Raw genomic sequence first — 21,944 nt, forward strand, 5'->3', positions numbered from 1 at the left:
CAATAGTGTGCGTAGAACATTTCTATTTCCACACGTAAGCACGGAATGTAGAACTAGTGTACGCACAGGGAAGTCGGGATTCATCACACGGTGCGTACGCAGGCTCTATGCCCCTCCGTGTTGATGAATACCACTTTGTTCTACCGTCAATGCTCGTGCATGATTATCCATATATGGTCATGAAAATGAGGAAACACCCCCCATGGGATGTGAAATAATGGACTGACCCGAGCGGAACCCTGAGAAACTCCACGAAGATTGTTCACTGCTGTCGAACCAAGAAGACACTATCGCGTATTATGGGATAAATAATAAAAGGCGGACTTGTAAACGGTGATGTCAGATATCAACGGCTCCCTAAGACCATTGCTGCAATTCTGCCTGGACAGCTCAGAATACTAATAAAGACCGTTCGTTGACCACTGTTTGGCGTTGGTTGTGTGTCATTATAACCGTGCTGTAATATGAATGCCTTTATTAGTTGTGTTCGATTGGCTATATGATTTTTAGAGGCATCTATTTTGTTGTCGGCTAATAAAGACCGCGCTGGAATATGACTGCCTTTTCCCGTGTTGTTTGATTGATACCCAGGGATTAAAGTTCTCCTCAATTCTATTCCAAATCGCGATGGATCTCCCGTAAATTTTCTACCTGCTGCATATGATTTCTAGAGGCATACTACAATCTATTTTGATGTCAGTATTGGGTAGCCTATATAAACAATAATAGAGAGCATATACAAGAACAATGAATCTCACTGCATGTATGATGTAGGCATGCCTTTCAATACATGAACTTGAATTCCATCATGTTTGTGTGCGGGACTCACAAGGCTGTTGTCACAATGGGTGGTACCGGTGTACAGTAATAATAACAGTCCACACAATATCACAATCCATGCCATAGCCTATGTTCTATTAGGACATGATCTGTGACGACAAATGTTCTAGAATGTTTGATTAAGATATCATACTCTGACAGCATGCCTATGAGCAACAAAAACGCGAACTTGAATCCCATCATATACATAGTCTGTCCACTATCTGCATGGTGTCATTGCAATGCGTTTTCTATTCTTTCTTATACAGTAAAAAGGGGGAAGAACACTATATTCATATGACTTATTCTGCTTACAGCTTCGAAATTCCACTTGTTTCGTTTAACGTAAAGCCTTTTAAATATAATCAAAACGTGTTTCGGCGGTCTGTGCGCAAAATAATAACGAGTTGAGCTTTATGATTTATGATGAATTGAAAATGGGGGACCCTGATGTAAACAAGACGAAAGTTGGTCTGCATCCCCAATTAACAATTGTATGTACTGAGCTGTACTGTACTGTACCCATTCTGCAATCTGTTAATAAACTTTTCAATCAATCAATCAATCAAGCTACGCGGAGCGCAGTCAGTCAGTAGCCTACACCCCGTATATTCCGATAACGCTATATAAACCATGCTGCATTCATTCTGAGAGAAAGATCTATTATTCCAAATGCTATTTATAGGGTTTTGACCATAATTACACTACTGTTGCTATTTTACAATGAACTATAATGAACTACGGTTCGTACAGAACATGCCAGTGTTATTATGCACAGAAGCTCATTTCCTTGTTGTAATAATATATTCTACCACTGGGCGTCAGGTAAGTGTGGTCTGACCTGTGCGTAGATGTAAGCACGGAGTCAAGTTCAAATCGAAATTGATGAATCCCACTCTTTGCTTAGAAATGATCGTACGCACAGGGTAAGCACAGATCTGTGCGTAGAACACGTTGATGAATGAGGGCCCTGGTCCCCGGGAAAGTTGACAGCAGTGGAGGTTTCTCTATGACAACACAGTGGCGTCGCGTGGGTAAAATAACAGGGGAAGCCAACATTTTTTTATTAAAATATAATATATTTTTATTGATTTTTTTTTTTTTTTTTTTTTTTTAAGTCAAGCAGTCACCATGTACACTACAGTATGGCTCGGCGGCCAGTCAAACTTTCTTTTTATTTATTTAACAGATTGCAGAATGGGTACAATACAGTACGGCTCAATACACACAATTGTATAAGGGGATGCAGACCAGAGAAAGACGTTTGTCTTGTTTACATCAGGGTCATTAATACTGCTGGAGCATTGGTTCATTTTTGGTCCGATTTTTCCTTGCACAATTTTGCGCGCCGCGTGGAAGCAAATTCGAGACACATATTCGGTTGCAAAAAGGTGTCCCACGGTCTCCTCTATGGCCGTGAATATTTTTACGCGGATCGGAATCACGGCGCGCCCGTGGGACAGTTTTCCGTTTCGGCGAGTTTATTCCACGCTTTCGGTTTTCCTTTTCTAAGCATTTTCGGGGCTACATGTGAATGAGTAAAAGTTGCGGGACGCCCAGATGTTTCCACGATAGAAAGCTCGCGTGGATCCCATAATAGGCTCACTTAATACAGCGTTTTTAAAAATCACACAACATTTTCAGGGTCGCAAGCCGACCTTTTCCCCTCGTTTTCGATGATGGAAGTGATTAACTAACCCGTGGATTTAATCTCGCGAGGATCGGGGCAATATTCGGCCCGTGGGAGCAGTCACGGGTTAATACAATGTTCAGAGTGCAGAGGGATGGTGTGCAGAGGGGAGGCCACACTCAGGATTCTTCTCACAGCCCCGTTTTAAACTTTTAGGGTGTGGCAGTCAGCTCGAATCTGATTGGCTAGGATCGGATTTGGACTCTAGATACATGAATCACATGGTTGAGGCTGGAGAAAGAGACCTACCCCCTGCCTCCTCTCCTCTATAGCTGCAGTGAGCACAGTGAGTCAGTCAGGGAGTGAGAAGGAGAAGAGGGAGACATTTAAAAAAAAAATATATATAACACAGATGCACAGATGAAAAAGAATGTAAACTATATTAAAAAAAAATTATATATATTTTTTTCTTCATATTTCATATTTGATATTAATTCATATTTTAATAGGGAGGCATGGCTTCCGTTGGCTTCCATAAGGATTCGCCACTGACAACACGTGAAACACAAATTCACTCATAATTCATAATTATTATTAATTTACATATATATATATATATATATATTATTTTTTTTTTATTATTATTATTATTATTATTATTATTATTATTATTATTATTATTATTATTATTATTATTATTATTATTATTATTATTATTATTATTATTATTATTATTTTTTTTTTTTTTTTATTAGAAATGTTTTCCTCTGTAAAAAAATGCCAGCGAATTTTTTTTCTTCAAAAATGGCCAAAATTGACAGCTCTGAGCAGGCCTGCACTGCAGTAATGACTGCAGTATATTCGTGCAGATGGCTGCACAGGTTGACCCAGGATTAAATAAATAATAGCCAATCAAAATAGGCTATTAACGTCATCTAAGCACAGTCTGTGCAGTTAAACTCTTGCCATTGAATGGGGGATTGAATGATTGACAGCCCTTGACATCCAATACACGGAGGTTGAATATGATTGGCAGCCTTGAAAATCCAATCAGAGGTTGCTGCATTGCAGAGTCAAAACGGGTCCAGCTGCAGGTCCGTAGGTTAGGTTTAGCTGGGGCCAATCTCAAGTTTCTCAAGTTTCTTTATTAGTTGTCATACAGAAGTACAGAATACTTATATACAAAATGTAACAGAAAGAAGCATTTTGTATAAAAGTATTCTGTACTTCTGTATGACAACTAATAAAGAAACTTGAGATTGGCCCGAGCTAAACCTAACCTACGGAGCTGCAGCTGGACTGTTTTGACTGTGTGCAGCATTGAAAGAGCAAGGATAGTTTAGTAAGCTGTACAGCTGTAACACAGTAGGGCAGGCTAAATTAAACTTTGCGCCAACATTAGGACCGAAGTATAAACCAGCAACTGAGCAACATGAAGAAGTGGACTTATGCATCTGAATCAGAAAAAAGGTTGTGGATGAAAAAGTAAGTAGGCTACAGTGTTTGTAAAAGCTTGTATGCTAACAGTAGCTAGCCAGCTTAGCCTACATCACAATGATGATCACCAAGCTAACTTACTGTACACACTGTAGGGCTGGGCAATTCATCGAAACAGAATCGTGATATAGATTCATAGACCTATGCAATCTCATTTCTAGGTTATGACGATTTTTCTTTTATTAAGAAAAAGTTATAATTATTATTTTTTTTTACTTTTTTAATTATTTTATCTGGGTTGAACATGATTTGTGGAACTCCCTCTGGTGTTGTGGTCGTGGTATTCACTGACCTTTGGGAAGTATTTCGACATGCACATGGGTATCTTAGTGGTGTAGTGTATCTTGTAGACCAGGCCCATTGCAAGTTGCTGTACTCTGTCGTCTACTCTAAGGCTGAGGTTACACCTTTCGTATCATCTTCGTATTGTTTTCTTATACGCATCGCCGCGTATCGCCGCGACGTCATGCGCCTCGAGTCACACTTTCGTTTTTTTTTCGTTTTGTCACCAGAGCACACTGATGTAGTACACTGCCAAAGCAGTAGGTGGCAGTAGGTGGCAAACATGAAGGCAATTTCAACCAATCAGAACGAATGTGCCAATACACTTCCTGGAAGCTCCAGCAAAGAAAATGTAAATAAGGCAGGCGCCTATGCCGCGCCACCATCTTGCTCAATGCAGCAATTCTTTTTTCAGCAAAGCCTAATAAAAGTGCAATAAACAAAACGGATACATTCACTGTGTGTTCTGCCTGTCATTTGTTGATGAAACAAAACTAACATCAACACAAGTGACCACCAAGAGCGGATAGTTTAGGCTAAAAAACGATCGGATGCATTGTAGCATTGTTAGCTGCATGCTAACGTCAATGGAGTATTGTGGCTAGAAGCTACCGTTAGCTCACGCTACTTAGCCAGCATCAAAACTGATGATATCGCGAGCTATCAGTAGTTAGATAACATTAGAGACAACGCTGTGTGTATTAAACAGAGGTGAATAGATGACTGGGCCATTTTGTTTAATGCTTCTTAAGTTGAAAGAGGAACTCTGAGCTAACAGGGTCTGAATCCTGATAGCTCACGTTAGCCAGCTGCTCATGCCATCGGTAATGCTAGCAGAATGAATGGATGTAAACTTTATTTAACATATTGCATATGGGTATAATACAATACGGCTCAATACAAACAATTGTTAAGGGAATGCAGACTGTTGTAGCTTGGACTGGGGTCCTTATAACAATAACTTGACAACACATGGTAGCTGAAGCTATTTGGGACACGGAGCTCTGTCCCAAACACACACACACACACACTCTGCTGTCACCGGAAGGGCACGCAGATGGTATCTACTGCGCCAGGGGCGTTTTCGCAACAACGGCTAGCGTGCTGACTACACGCTGTTTGTCGACTCGTTTTTTTGCGTATCTCCAAACGCAAACACAATTTTGCGTTTCAGCCGTATCCACAAAAAAACGCCAAAATACGCGTTTCTGTGTAGATAGGACATCATACGTCGTCAAAAACGTATAAAAAAACGCCAGGAATACACTAGTCTAACCTCTGCCTAAGCCATCCTAGGTTGTCAAAGTGGGCAGGGGTGAGGTGGGTTTTAGGAGTAAGGTCAAGCAGTAGTCTGACCAGTTTGTTTTGCGATGTTTGTAATCTTGTTTTTAGTGCCTTTGAGGTGCTTTGGTACCACGAGGTGCAAGCATAGTCGTAGTACCCTTGAATGAGTGCTCCTGTTAGAGTCTTCAAGGTATTCTTGTTTACCAGAGAGGAGATCCGGTACAGGAATCTAGTTCGTTGGTTGACTTAGTTTTATTACATTGGATCCCATTTTGTCACAGGAAAGATTTGCCTCTATAGGATGGAACCCAGGTAGGTAATTTCATCTTTTCTTTTAAGATAAGATAAGATATTCCTTTATTGATCCCCTTGGGGAAATTCAGGCATCATAGCAGCATGGGGGAAGGGGGGGGGGTACAGGTAGTGAAAACAACACAAGCAGTGTAAACAAATAGGTCAATATAATTTACTATCTAACTAACTGAAATATATTTTCACAGTGTCACATAAGGTGCAGTATGCATAAGGTAGTGTTATAATTTACTATCTAACTAACTGAAATATACATTATTCATTATTCACAGTATCACAGTATCCACATAAGGTGCAGTATGCATAAGGTAGTGTTATTGTCCTACTTGGGTTCCTATTAGTTCTAGGTCGATGTCTGGCAGCAGTCCCTGCCCACTGCCTGATGGCTGTCGTGTAGTGTGTTCCTATACCTCAATGAGTCAGTCAGACAGTAGGTACCTTTAGGTTATAGCTTTTAATGTACCTCCGTGTATATCCATACAACATGTCGTGAGCATACACAATTGCACTCTGACCTCTACTCAAGTCCCGCCCACTCCTTTAGGCTATTGGCTTACACCACATCTCCCTTTTTGACCTGTTAGAATAACATTAACATTTCCCAGTTCCACATGAACATCTTCACATAACATTCACTTAAGAACAAATGTGTTTATGAAACTGGTTAAACAATGCACTTTTTACGTGTACATTAGAACATCAAACAATGCACTCTTTACGTGTACATTAAAAAATCAAACAATGTTCCGCTCACAGATCTAGTCTATGAGGTTTGACTACCTCTCTGCCTGACCTTGTTCTGACCGTGTCAGGGGAGACCCGAGGTGAGTCCATACTAGACAGTACTGGTTGAGGAGAAACAGGAATGTCCTCCTGTGGTGTATGACTGTGTCGGGCTTCATGTCTCTGTTCAGGCATAGGCACTAGGTGATGACGGTTTCGTCTGATTGTGCCATGTGGCCCGCTGACAAGGTAGGACCGTGGTGTGTGATGTGCGGCTGTCACTGTGCCTGGTGACTTCATATCGGTGACCCACACCGGATCTCCTGGTGACAGCGTTGTGAGATTCTTCACCCTGTGTCTCTGGTTGAAGTGCTTCGAATCCATCCATCTCTTCTCTCTTTCCTCTGCTGAAGTCTCCCTAGATCGGGAAGTGCTGGCTCCAACACCGCTGGGAAGGTAGGCACCGTTGTGCGCAGACGGCGTCCCATGAGCAGCTGTGCCGGGCTGAAACCATTACTCAAAGGCGTCGCCCTGTATGCGAGCATGGCAAGATATGGATCTGATGATTTCTTCAGCAGGTTTTTAACCGTTTTGACTGCTCGTTCCGACTCGCCGTTCGATTGGGGAAATCTCGGACTGCTGGTTGTGTGCACAAAGCCATAATGTGCAGCGAAGGCTTGCATGTCCTGTCCCGAAAATTGGGGCCCGTTATCAGATATCAAAGTCTCTGGAATTCCATGCCGAGCGAACATCGATTTGAGGTGAACTATGACATCTGATGATCTTGTTGGGCCTAGTTTGGCTATCTCCACATACCTGGAGTAGTAGTCAACCACGAGCAGATAGTTGCTACCGTTCAGGGAGAACAGGTCTGCCCCCAGCTTCTGCCAGGGCCTGTCGGGGAGTGTAGTTGGCATGAGTGGCTCACGCGTGTTCACCCGCTCTTCGAGACACGCTCTACAGTTAAGAACTAGCTCCTCTATCTGACCGCTCAACCCTGGCCACCACACAGCCTGCCTTGCCCGGTCTCCGCACTTGACCACCCCCTGGTGGCCCTCGTGTATCTTTTCCAATACACTTTTCCTCATTGTGGAGGGGATCACCAATCTCGTGCCTCTCAGCAGCAGTCCATCATGCACACTCAGGACGGCGCGCTCCGCCCAGTAGTGCCTCACCGGCCCTTCCAGTCTGCTGCGGTCTGGCCACCCCTGCACGCAGTATTGTATGACCTGTGTGCACACACTGTCGTTGCCCAGCTGTTCCCTGAGATCGTGTAAGTAGCTGCTACTTGCTGGTAGGTTATCCATGATGGAGTCAACGTAGATATTGGCGTCCTCCATCAGCTCTTTGTCCCGTCCGGTGCCGCCATCCTCCAGAGGCGCACGCGACAGGGTGTTGGCTGTAGTCAGACTCTTCCCCGCAACGTGAGTGACGAAGTAAGAGTATCTCATGAGACGCATACGGAACTGCTGTATCCGTGGTGGGAGAGCGTCGAGCGCCTGTCCCCCTAGCAGGCTCACCAGTGGCTTATGGTCTGTTTCCAACTCGAAATGCAGACCCAGGATAAAGTCATTGAACCTCTCACACGCCCAGGTCAGGGCCAGAGCCTCCTTTTCTACCTGGGCGTACTGCTGCTCTGTGGGTGTGAGAGACCTGGAGGCATACGCTACAGGTGCCCAGACGTCATTGTTTCTCTGTAGCATGACCGCTCCCAATCCGTATGACGAGGCATCTGCCGAAATCTTCAGGTCACGATTAGGATCATACAGCTGGAGAACAGGTGTAGATGAGAGCTCTTGTTTGAGGTTGTCGAATGCCTTTTGCTGTTCATGTCCCCAGACCCACAGGTTCTTCTTAGACAGCAAGTCTCTCAGCGGCTTGTCCTTCTCCGCCAGATTAGGAATGAACTTCCCGAGCTGGTTGACCATGCCCAGGAAGCTCCTGAGCTTAGTCATGTCAGTTGGCTGGTCCATGTGTTGAACCGCTCTTGTTTTGTCCGGGTCTGACCTCACCCCCTCCGCGGAGACAACGTGTCCAAGGAACTTCACCTCTCGCATGCCAAACTCACATTTGTCCATGTTGAGAGTGATTCCGGCCTTTTGCGACCTCTCCAGGACAACATGCACCCTTGCATCATGCTCCACTTGAGATGAGCCCCATATGAGGACGTCGTCCATATGGCAGGCGACTCCTTCGAGACCCTCTGTGACTTCTGTCACCATCCGATTCTGGAAATGTTCTGGGGCAGAAGAAATTCCAAATGGTAGTCGATTGAAGTAGTAACGGCCGAATGGGGTGATAAATGTAGTGTAGAGTGCAGACTCCTTCGCCAGAGGAATCTGCCAGAACCCCATATTAGCATCCAGTTTGGTGAAGAGTTGTGCTCCTGCTAGCATGCCGAGGGTTTGGTCAACTGAGGGGAGAATAAACTTCTCTCTGCACACAGCCTCATTCAGAGGGGTTAAGTCCACACAGATGCGGACCTCGTCCTTCGCCTTCTTCGGGGCTACGACCATGCCGCAGCACCAGTCTGTAGGTTCCTCGATCCTGGTGATGACCCCCAGCTGCTCCATCCGTTTAAGCTCCGTCTTGACCTTTCCCATCAATGGGAGCGCCACTCGTCGTGGAACACTGAGTGCGAACGGTTTGGCATCAGGCTTGAGCTTGATTGTGTATTCCTTTTGCAACAGACCCAACCCCTCCCAGAGCTTTGGGTAGCTCTCCTTCACTGTGTCTAAGCTTATGCTATCTACTCTAGCTACTAGATTAAGCTTGACAGAGGCTGGTCTACTCAGCAGGGATGTATGGAGGTTTTTAACTATGTAAACATCCTCAGTTACAGTCCTATCTCCATAGCACAACACTTCCCTCACAGCTCCCTTCACCTCTAGTGGCACCCGTCCGGGCCCAAACAGTGGCTTACATGGACTGATCAGCTTGTGCTCTGAGCCTGACTGAACTAGCTTTGCATACACCTGCTCTGGCATGACTGTAACATCTGCCCCTGTGTCGATCTTAAATCTGACCTTGGAGTCTCTGATGCCGATGTCTACAGTCCATGGGTCATCTCCTGCCTCCACACTACCTAAAAATATGCTACTACTGTCCTCTGTGACAGCGTTCACACCACTGGCTGATTTGCATACTTTAGCATAATGGCCCATGTTGTGAAGGGCCAGATTAAAGCTGAGAATCTACATTTATTGTTTATATACCTTGTATATTATTTATATATACACGTTATATCCCTTTAAACCTGCGTTCGAATCATAGTAATATTCACTTTCCTTATGGATAATGCCCCCTGACGACGGCGCCAGGCAGTCTCGCACTCAGACAGGTTTCAAGGGCGAGTCTGGGCTAGTCAGGACATGCCCTTGGCAGTGTATTGATTCCGGGCAAGTGGTTAGGTTTGGAACTAGAAAGCCACTTAAGTATATATATCGGCGCAGGTGCGCACAGCAGCAGTTCGTCTAAAGTCTGTCTGTGTTCGGTAACAGTGAAGTGAACAGCAGTGCGTCTAACAGAGCGTTGAGAACCACGTGCGAATTGAATAGTAGAGTGTCAGAGTTTAATGCAGTAACGTCAAGTTCAACCTAGTTTAATGTGAAGTAAATAGTCGTTCATTTATTTTATATCGTGCCAACCACAGTTTGTTTGTGTGTAGCATTACCCAGCGGTTCGTTCGTGTTAGCTAGTGGACCTTAGCCAGGGTGTGTGGACTAAATACATTGGTGCCAGTACCCGAGGAGGCCTAGTCGGAGAACCTGTTGGACATGTGCACAGGAGAACCAGCGGCGGCGATTGCAGAACCATTACTGGTTGGATTATATTGATTGTGGAACGTGTTACCCGGAGAAGAGCATCGTTGATTCCCACTGTCGTTTGGGATTTAACCTCGTGAGGATTTACACTCGGGCTGGCCTCATGGACAGAGGCTGGCTAGCTATCATCGTTTGCTATCGAGCATTGGATTACAGTTATTGCTTTTGTTGCTGATCGTTGGATTTACAAGGACTGGCTTCTGTACGTGAACCCCCTTATTCTTCATTGAATCAGACTGAGTATCCGAACATTCCTCTATCCTCTAGACCTTACAACTCTGAGAGGAACCCAGTGTCTCCAGGCGGTACCAGCGTTACCTTCTATAATTGCTATTATACGCCAGGTGGCGTCAGCCTAGTACCCATCGTAGGAATCCTGCTATTCCCAGTGACTCATGCTACTGACTGACTTTATGCATATTCTTCGCCATACAAGCGCAACCTTAATTCTCATTCTGTAACCTAATGTTGCATAATAATAAAATACCCTCAAATACTATTTCTTTGTCAATGCCGTGTTATTATGAGTGTCCACCATATCTATTCGATGTACTGTCTGGCCAGTAATTAAAGTACATACCTAGCAGTGGTTTAATCTTATCACAATCTTTAATACAGTCAGGGTTTTGTAACCCCTCAGTTACAATTGGTCCTTCGAGCCGGAGGGTATCAGTAATCTTTTAATATCATATTAATATTGATATGGCCAGCGGTGGACACTCTCCAAACGGCTCCCCCAAACTAGAGCGCCCGCAGCGCAAACGTCAGCCACCTCCATATCTGGAGGACTTCGTGTTCGTTTTACCCCCTAGCTTATCTAAACAGACGTTAAATACGGAGAAAACGGATAGTTTAAGCATGCCCAATCCTATCGACTTGGCGGCCCTTCCAGTAGAGACCCCAGTGGGTTCAAACGAAACTGACTTAGCTCACGGGGGGGACCAAGCGGGACATGACGTGACTATACCTCAAGACAGCGCCACCGGGACAGACTCCGGAGCGCCCCAGAATAAAGAAAGCGCCCCAGGGATAGACCCCGGCGCACAACCAACCCAAGAGCGCGTACCTGAGACAGACCTCGGTGCGCAACCAAGAGAAGAGTACCGCGCTCAAGAGATAGACCTCGGAGCGCGCCAAGAGAACAGGTCTCCACCAAGCCCTGTCAGCGCCCGATCACCTCCGTCAGTGTCATCCCCCAGCGAGGCTGACCAGAGACTGGCGCAAGCCTTGATCGCCACGCTGACAGCTTCAACCGAAAGAGACCGTATCCAGGGTGAGCGCGACCGCCTCCAAGCGCAACAACAGAGTGCGCGCGAACAGTCTGCGGTGGAAAGAGAACGTCTTCAAGCGCAACAACAGAGTGCGCGCGAACAGTCTGCAGTGGAAAGAGAACGTCTTCAAGCGCAACAACAGACTGCGCGCGAACAGTCTGCAGTGGAAAGAGAACGTCTCCAAGCGCAACAACAGAACGAAAGAGAACGCATCAGACTGGAGGAGAGGCGCCTCCAGACTGAAGAGAACATCCAGCGAGAACACGCCAATGCACAGCGCGAAGCGGAGCGCGACCGGCTGCAGGCGCAGATGATAGAACAATTGATCGCCAGGGCGACCCCCCCCCCCCCTCCACACGGAGCTCCCGGAGATCATCACGACACGGGTCTAGGGCACCTTCCCCTACCCGACAAATCTACACAGGACCCGGCCAACAGGAAGAACCTGCCTACGTCGCCGAGCCCCCTCCCCGACCGGTCTACACGGGACCCGGCCAACAGGAAGAACCTGCCTACGTCGCCGAGCCCCCTCCCCGACCGGTCTATACGGGACCCAGCCAACGGGAAGAACCGGCCTGCGTCGCCGAGAGACTAACTAGAAGACTCCAAGACCTAGCGGAGGAAGAGGAGGGATATCAAGCCCACCAGCACGAACCTACTTTGGACCAGGAGGCCCAGTACAGCCCCGACCTCAGCCCCGAGTCACTGCGCTACAAACCACCGACCCAACTCAAGGGTGAGTTTGATGTACAGTCAGCACCGAGGAACAGCACCTGGGGGCCCGGCCTCCGGTACCCACCCAGTACTAACCCATGACCACCCGTACGGGGAGACTCGCCCAGGAGGCCTCTCCCCCTACGCTCATCGGTGTCCCAGCCATCCATGGCGTCTTACCTTGGCACACCGACGTTCCCAGACTTTACGCGTGAGGACAGAGCACAGTACACAGAATTACGCATGTGTTTAGAGACTATAATGTCCGATGTCCACGACGAGTCTTATAAATATGCCATCCTCCTCAAGCATCTCAAGGTGCCCAGAGCGCATAACATAGCGCTGGCATATTCGAACTCAAGCACCCCATACTCAGCTGCTCTGGTGGCCCTCGACACGCGCTATGGACGCATGGGATTACGTGATCCAAGAAATACGAGATATCGACCGCCTCCCCCCAGCCAAAGACAATAGAGCACTGGATGACCTCTCTATCAAGGTACAATCCCTCGTGGGGATGCTGGGGTCCCAAAAGGAGAATGGGAGATATGAACTGTATGCAAATTCTAACGTGGAGCGGATACTGGAGAAGCTCCCTCCAGCCCGTCAAGAGTGTTTTCGGCGGCAGAAAGACCACAGTGACCCCAACGGCCCAGAACCATCCCTCCTAGACCTGGCTGATTTCCTCGCCAGGGAGGTCAGCAGTCTACGATTAGACACATTCGTGTGGAGTGGCTCTGACCCGAAAGATGGACCGAGAAGGTTCAACGACAACCGCCGGTCTGTGACCGTGATGCACCAAGCCGAGGCTGTATCACGGCAGACGAGCCACAACCCCCACAAGGAGAAGTGGAAGGCTGTCTGTCAGTACTGTGACAGTGAACACCAGCTGTCACAGTGCGACGCCTTCAAAGACTTAACCACAGCCAAAATAGGTCAGTGGCTTAAGGACAAACGCCGCTGCTTCCGCTGCGCACGCGGCCACATGGCAGCCGATTGCCGCCTGAAGAAAAGATGCGGCAAGTGTGACGGCGCCCATCTAGAGGTCCTGCATGAGAGCAACAAGCGTTCGCCAGGAAACCAAAGTAGGCCCGTCACGGTGATGTACCAGGCCGAGGCGGTGTCACCACAGACCAGTCCTGAAACCACCCCCTGGTGTCCTGACTGTTGCAGCAGACACGGGGACTCACGGTGCCACCCGCACTACCACGAGTCGGCGCCACCACCGACGGGTTACAACTCCCTCGCCAAAGAGGAAGGGCAGATCGCATGTACTTACTGCGATGGCGGACACTGGCTGGCACAGTGCGACGAATACAAGACACTGAACCCCGCCGAAATTGATCAGTGGCGTGAGGCGTACATGGCGGGCGCCGCTCACCGCGCATCACTGTGTGGGGCCCACCAGCGAAGATTAGCCCGACAAGGCAACCGACCAACAGGAGTGCTCCACATAGACCCCAAGTATAGCGGGAGCCCCCGAGTGCTCATCAAAGTGGTCAGAGTGCTCCTGAGCTACGAGGACAAGGTCCTGGACACTTACGCCGTCCTCGACGATGGGTCTGAAAAGACTCTCCTCCTCGCTTCCGCCGCAGCCCAGTTGGGCCTGCGGGGTACCAAAGAAACAATGACAATCCGCACTATTCAGAGAGACCTAAAAACCATAAAGGGCAAAAACGTCTCATTCACAATAGCAGCGGTCGGGCAGTCCGAGAAGCGGTACAGCATCACTAAGGCATTTACAGGCCATGACATAGGTATGTCAAGCTACAACTACCCCATCCCACAGCTGATGGCGAAGTACGCGCACCTACGCAGACTACCTATACCGCTCATCGACGGCGCCACACCGACCCTGCTCATAGGCTCCGACCATGCGGACCTCATTGTCCCAATCGAGGCGGCCCACATCGGACCCAAAGGATGCCCAGTCGCGGTCAAGACCCGCCTGGGCTGGACGCTCCAAGGCCCTCTCTCCGGGCCTTCCAGCCAACCCATGTCTACACGCTGCCTGTACACAAAGGTGAGCGACACAGGCCACTCTCTCGTACAGCCCGTTGAGAGGCTATTGACATTAGACGAGAGGCCTGTGAGAGAACAGTGGGCTCAAGAAGAGGGAGTTCCGAACTCCACCCCCCTCAGCTGCGTTCCAAGCGACGTAGCTGACCTCGAACCCAGCACCCCAAGCTACCTCTTGAGGGGGCGGCCGGACCCGGCCCCTCCTCAGACGGGGTACCGAAAGAACAAGAGGAACGGACGGAGGAGGTGGAGACACAACCAAGCACCGACCGACCAGTCTTGGGCCCGCTTCCTCCCAAGCTACCTACCATCCCGTCCAGCCCGGCAGAAGTGGGTAAAGGACCGGGACAACCTGAAGGTGGACACAGTCGTTATGATCATGGACCAGTCACTAACCCGAGCTGCGTGGCCGGCCGGCCGCGTAAGCAAAGTGATCACTGGTGCCGATGGGGAGGTCAGAGCGGCAAAGGTCATAGTCCAAGGGCGGACCTACACCCGGCCCTTGGCGAGGCTGATAGAGTTGCCGGAGATCCCTGACTCCCCTGATGACGACCATGACCCACTGACTTTGTAGATTGCCCTACTCCTCACAACGGATATTGATCAGTTGACTGGACTATTAATCTGTCTCCCTTAACTAATTAGGTGCAGACTAATTAGGAGGCGGCTGTTGTGAAGGGCCAGATTAAAGCTGAGAATCTACATTTATTGTTTATATACCTTGTATATTATTTATATATACACGTTATATCCCTTTAAGCCTGCGTTCGAATCATAGTAATATTCACTTTCCTTATGGATAATGCCCCCTGACGACGGCGCCAGGCAGTCTCGCACTCAGACAGGTTTCAAGGGCGAGTCTGGGCTAGTCAGGACATGCCCTTGGCAGTGTATTGATTCCGGGCAAGTGGTTAGGTTTGGAACTAGAAAGCCACTTAAGTATATATATCGGCGCAGGTGCGCACAGCAGCAGTTCGTCTAAAGTCTGTCTGTGTTCGGTAACAGTGAAGTGAACAGCAGTGCGTCTAACAGAGCGTTGAGAACCACGTGCGAATTGAATAGTAGAGTGTCAGAGTTTAATGCAGTAACGTCAAGTTCGACCTAGTTTAATGTGAAGTAAATAGTCGTTCATTTATTGTATATCGTGCCAACCACAGTTCGTTCGTGTGTAGCATTACCCAGCGGTTCGTTCGTGTTAGCTAGTGGACCTTAGCCAGGGTGCGTGGACTAAATACATTGGTGCCAGTACCCGAGGAGGCCTAGTTGGAGAACCTGTTGGACATGTGCACAGGAGAACCAGCGGCGGCGATTGCAGAACCATTACTGGTTGGATTATATTGATTGTGGAACGTGTTACCCGGAGAAGAGCATCGTTGATTCCCACTGTCGTTTGGGATTTAACCTCGTGAGGATTTACACTCTGGCTGGCCTCATGGACAGAGGCTGGCTAGCTATCATCGTTTGCTATCGAGCATTGGATTACAGTTATTGCTTTTGTTGCTGATCGTTGGATTTACAAGGACTGGCTTCTGTACGTGAACCCCCTTATTCTTCATTGAATCAGACTGAGTATCCGAACATTCCTCTATCCTCTAGACCTTACAACTCTGAGAGGAACCCAGTGTCTCCAGGCGGTACCAGCGTTACCTTCTATAATTGCTATTATACGCCAGGTGGCGTCAGCCTAGTACCCATCGTAGGAATCCTGCTATTCCCAGTGACTCATGCTACTGACTGACTTTATGCATATTCTTCGCCATACAAGCGCGACCTTAATTCTCATTCTGTAACCTAATGTTGCATAATAATAAAATACCCTCAAATACTATTTCTTTGTCAATGCCGTGTTATTATGAGTGTCCACCATATCTATTCGATGTACTGTCTGGCCAGTAATTAAAGTACATACCTAGCAGTGGTTTAATCTATCACAATCTTTAATACAGTCAGGGTTTTGTAACCCCTCAGTTACAGCCCAGCTTACCACAGTTGTGACACACTACATTTTTAGCAGCACACTGTGATATTGGATGAGAAGGTTTACCACATCTGAAACAAGATTTATAGTCCTCTCCTTTAGGAGGCCATTGCCTTGGTTTAGCCTGGGCATGTGGCTGTCCTTTGTTTACAGCCCAGGGTTTCCCCTTGCTAGCATGCACTGCATCCACCTCAATCGTGCTACTACTAGTCATCTCACTCCTTAGGTCAGTCTGTTGTCTCTTAATCTCCTCAGACTGCCTCGCCATGTTAATGGCTTTTGTCAGGGTTAAATCTTTGTCTAACTGCATCCTTTCTGATAGCCCTGTGTCTCTGAGACCAACTACCAATCTGTCCCGTAACAGTTCATTGTGCAGCCCCCTGTACTCACAGTTTTCACCTAAAGCATACAGTGCTGTAATGAATGAGTCCACAGTTTCTGATGCTTGCTGCATCCTTTTGTTGAACCTGGCCCTCTCATAGATAATGTTCTTTTTGGGAATAAAGAAGCCATCGAATCCTTCCCTCACTGCGCTGTATTCTCCCCGCTGTTGGACGGTCAAGCTGAGACCACGCAGCACGTCATCTGCCTCATCCCCCATGCAGTAAATCAGCGTGTTTACCTGGTTAGCTTCGGGTGAGTTGTTCAGGTTGCTAGCTAGTCTGAAGCGTTCAAACCTCCTGCTCCATTTTTCCCACTCTTGTGGTTTAGAAAAGTCAAAAGGTTCTGGAGGGTTTATAGTGAAAGTTGCGGACGGAAGAACTACCGCATTTTGCGCAGGTAATGGAGCTCCCGCTGCTTGTGCTTGACCGTCCATTATTCTCCTCCTGCGTCGTCTCCTTGGCATTAGCTGGTTAGCTTCCCGTTAGCTTCGAACAAACACTATGAAATCCCCCGTCGAACTTGGCTCAAAGTAGGTCCACTTCAGACACCATGTCGTGTAGTGTGTTCCTATACCTCAATGAGTCAGTCAGACAGTAGGTACCTTTAGGTTATAGCTTTTAATGTACCTCCGTGTATATCCATACAACATGTCGTGAGCATACACAATTGCACTCTGACCTCTACTCAAGTCCAGCCCACTCCTTTAGGCTATTGGCTTACACCACAATGGCCACTGGTATGAAGGACTGTCCGAGGCGGTTAGTTGAGTGTCGGGGGGGTATGAGTCTGTGGCTTCCTTGTCACCTTCACCTAATATGTTTTGATCTGGTCAGGTGCGCTGTCACCTAATATGTTTTGATCTGATCAGGTGCGCTGTCACCTAATATGTTTTGATCTGGTCAGGTGCGCTGTCACCTAATATGATTTCATCTGGTCAGGTGCGCTGTCACCTAATATGATTTCATCTGGTCAGGTGCGCTGTCACCTAATATGTTTTGATCTGGTCAGGTGTGCTGTCACCTAATATGATTTCATCTGGTCAGGTGCGCTGTCACCTAATATGTTTTGATCTGGTCAGGTGCGCTGTCACCCAGGGACGCGGGAAGTCCGCGGAAAGTGGGGGTGCTGAGATATCGATAGTTTTTGATTAATTAATTTTTTTTTTTTATATAATTATTATTTTTTTTTTATAAAATATATATATTATATAATTATACTTGTAGTTGTATTGTCTGCGAGACATCGCCACCACGCAACACGTCAAAATGCTCGCTATCTGCAAACAGCTCCACTGTCTGTCACGTCATAACCAACACTCTCGTTCACTAGAGGATACTATGATGAATTGAAAATGGGGGACCCTGATGTAAACAAGACGAAAGTCTTTCTCTGGTCTGCATCCCCTTAACAATTGTATGTATTGAGCTGTACTGTACTGTATGTCGTGCCTTTATTTTTCAATGTTCACTATTCGGACAACAGCCGCACACTTCCAAAGTGATTATACATCTAAAATCGCTTACCTGCTCAAGGGTCCTGCGTTAGAATGGGCGACAGGCAGCTCTCCACTTCAGTCAGTCCTTTATCCATTTTGTCCAGTCTTCTGCCTTGAAGGTGAATTTCTCTGGCGGGGGGAACTTGAAACTGACTCATACTTTCGCTTTCACGCCGTTAGCGCTAGCTACCCTGCTGTCTCTAAACTCAAACTCAAACTAGTACTAACGTTACTGTAGCAGCCTACTCTAAAGTCTATACCAACGGATTTCCAGTTCCGCGTTGACGCTTCCAGGCCGCGTCTATTCGAATCCCAACCGGTTCATGCGTGGGCTACACGCTGTTAATAACACTGCATTATCGAGACAGCGCCCCTATGACGATCTGGCAATGAAGTAGGGTAAATCTGCAGTGCCGCTTCGCTCTTTGACATTGAGTAGCCTCGGTTACAATGGAATAAATGCCAAAACAACCTTGCAGTTGCAGTTACACTCCCATCCAGCAGGGGGTGCTGCAGCCCCTGCCGCACCCCCCCTTCCAGCGTCTCTGCTGTCACCTAATATGATTTCATCTGGTCAGGTGCGCTGTCACCTAATATGATTTCATCTGGTCAGGTGCGCTGTCACCTAATATGTTTTCATCTGGTCAGGTCCGCTGTCACTTAATGTTAATATGTTTTCATCTGTGTCCACTGACCACTGACACACAGTGGGGGATGTTTTAAAAATATAATTTAATATATAATATAATATAATAATTTGTGCTTCACCTAAAAATTTGGTCAGCAGCCTCCACTGGTTGACAGCTAATGAAAGTGACCAGTGTGAGGTGGGTGTGAAATTGTATCGATAGGAGAGGGACCAATAAATGAAGCGTCTCTGTGAAAAGCCTGTCATAGTCGTAGAAGACATCTGTACAGCTTTCACCATTCTGTGTCTGGTTCGGACACAACAAAAAATGCACTTGATAAATTGATTAATCTCTCCAGGAGGGACATACAGCAGCTTATCTGGGTCTATTTTGTTCACCTGACTCAGCACACACAGGTGTTCTAGTTCACTTCAAAACGTAGTGACACCGACGTTTGAGTGATATGACCTTCTTCAAGATGTTAGTCCAGGCCTTTAAGAAGATCACAATACGGACCTCGATGTAAACATATTAATAACTAGAAGGGCCCTCTACAGAGACGCCTATGTCCACACCACATACCTTTACCTGTGTGTGACAGCCAGTGTTGTCTCGAGTCTCTAGTCCCCAGTGTTCGAGTCAGAGTCACCAAAGAAGAGGTTGAGTCCGAGTTGAGTCCCCATTACCCTAATCCGAGTCCGAGTCCAAGTCATCAAGGTTGAGTCCACTCCACTCTGGCAGTCAAAGAGCTGACGTACAAATAAAAAAAGGTCTACATTAAACATAAATGACACACAGCGGTCACCATTTCAAAGGGAGTTTATTTACTTTGTGACACAATAGCCAAACAAATGCTCTAGCCATCAATATCTTATGCCAAATGATTAGGGCCTATTACAAAAACAAAAGAATAACTGTATTTATCAATTAACAAGACTGAGTCCTCGTCTGCACCTTCCGAGTCCGAATGCAGTCAATGCTCGAGTCCAAGTCCAAGTCTGAGTCATCAGTGCTCAAGTCCAAGTCGAGTCACGAGTCCCGGTAATGTGTCCAGGACTCTGACTCGAGTCCGAGTCCTGGACTCAAGTCCTACAACACTGGTGACAGCTACCTCGCTGAACTGCTGCTGCTCGCACACAGGTTGTCTCCACGCAGACGTCATTACCACTGCTGTGCTGCTACTGACAGCCCCGTCTTTCTACATCCAATGGCATCCATGCTTGATGAGCGTTCCGAAAGGTGAAGAGTTGACGGTGCTGCTTGAAATATTGATTTCAGTGGACAATGGTGGAAAATGAATTCAAATCAAATACTTGCCATTGACCGATATGAAAAATATTCGAGATTTCAACCTGTCAACCTATGTGCGAAGTGTCATCCAAATTGCATCAGAACTGTAGGAGTTATGGCTGTTGTGGACACACCACTGACACACACACACACACACACACACACACACACACACACACACACACACACACACACACACACACACACACATACACACACACACACACACACACACACACACACACACACACACACACGAATGATTACAGTACTCCCGTCACACAGAGCTGTAATGATGATGATGATAATAATAATGGATATGAAAATCCCAGAATCCACCTTATCCAGAATATGAATATGCATATAACTCATTGTATCATTATTAGTCACTAATAAAGTGTTTAGTGTTTGACTTAATACTTTAGCCTCTAGTCTAGCCTCCAGTCTAGCATCTAGTCTAGCCTCCAGTCTAGCCTAGCCAGGCTGCTTATGTGTAGCCATCTGAGAATGCCATGTTTACCATAGTTGGGGTCTCACAACAATACAACAGTGTCTTGTATAAACAGTAGGAGTACGGGGCACATGGGAAAATGCCATCGATTGTGTGTCCACCCCCTCTTGCGTGTGGGGGTGTGTGTGCGTGTCGTTTTGTCTCCTTTTCTGCGCAAACGCATGTGTACGCAGGTATGAGTCAATGCTGCTGCCGGCAGCTGACAGCTTGACACTAATGATTGCTTCATTGTAGGACTATTTTTTTTTTTTTTTGTAATTTCCTTTTGTTTTTTTGGATGGTTTGCGACAGCAGCAGGGCCGATGATGTCAGAGACCATACCTCTGCTCCTCACACAGCCCTCAGGACACTTTCTACATGAATGTCCTCCCTGCGGTCTATTGGCTGGTGACGGCAGCAGGGCCGATGATGTCAGAGACCATACCTCTGCTCCTCACACAGCCCTCAGGACACTTTCTACATGAATGTCCTCCCCGCGCTCTATTGGCTGGTGACGGGCCATGAGGGAAATAAGATCTGAAAAGAACACAGTCAGCCCCGCTGGCAGCACAACCTCTGTCCCCTGGGTTGTTATCATTGAAAAGCAATAAAGGCATCGTTTCCTGACGTTTCTTTATTATTTATTTATTTATTTATTTATTTATTTATTTATTTATTTATTTATTTATTTATTTATTTATTTATTTATTTATTTATTTATTTATTTATTTATTTATTTATTTAATAATAATAATAATAATAATTGTTGTGAAGGATCAGATTAAACCGAATATATATATTTATTTATGGATATATATTTAATAGTATTTGTATATCGTTTGATATCCCTTGTATATTCCTTGTACATATACACTGAATATCCCTTTAGTCTACTAACAGCCCATAATAGTTTCATTCTACCATTGGACAAGAACCTGGCGCCAGCAGCCAAGCCCCTTGGTTCAAGTTCAATCGTGCCGACGAACATGTCGTTACAAGCCCGGTTCCGCGTAGGAATACGTCTGGCGAAATACGAATGGTACGATTTGTTCACAGCGCATATATATATGGCGCAAGTAAAGTAGAACTTTTTTTAGTCCATTAGTCCTTTACCCTCCAACCTAGTAACAGACGTGAAGCCTCACCCACGACCCACGTGTGGTGCAGTATGGCCTACTTGGCCTCAGAATAGGCATTGAGACATCGTGTGGATTAATAGTTGAATTGTCATAGTTTGGCACTATACCGTCGAGTGGGACGTATTTCTATTAAGTTAATAATAGTCTATTATGTATGGTGCATC

General features: G+C 46.7%; 1 protein-coding gene across 1 annotated transcript in view; it reads left to right on the top strand.

The window, feature by feature from the left end:
* adcy5 (adenylate cyclase 5) overlaps positions 1–21,944 on the top strand; it is a gene marked incomplete at both ends in the record, with an annotated part of 340,988 nt that overhangs the window by 301,442 nt on the left and 17,602 nt on the right.

This window comes from Notolepis coatsorum (assembly GCF_963971535.1).
Source record: "Notolepis coatsorum genome assembly, chromosome: 3".
Classification (NCBI taxonomy): domain Eukaryota; kingdom Metazoa; phylum Chordata; class Actinopteri; order Aulopiformes; family Paralepididae; genus Notolepis; species Notolepis coatsorum.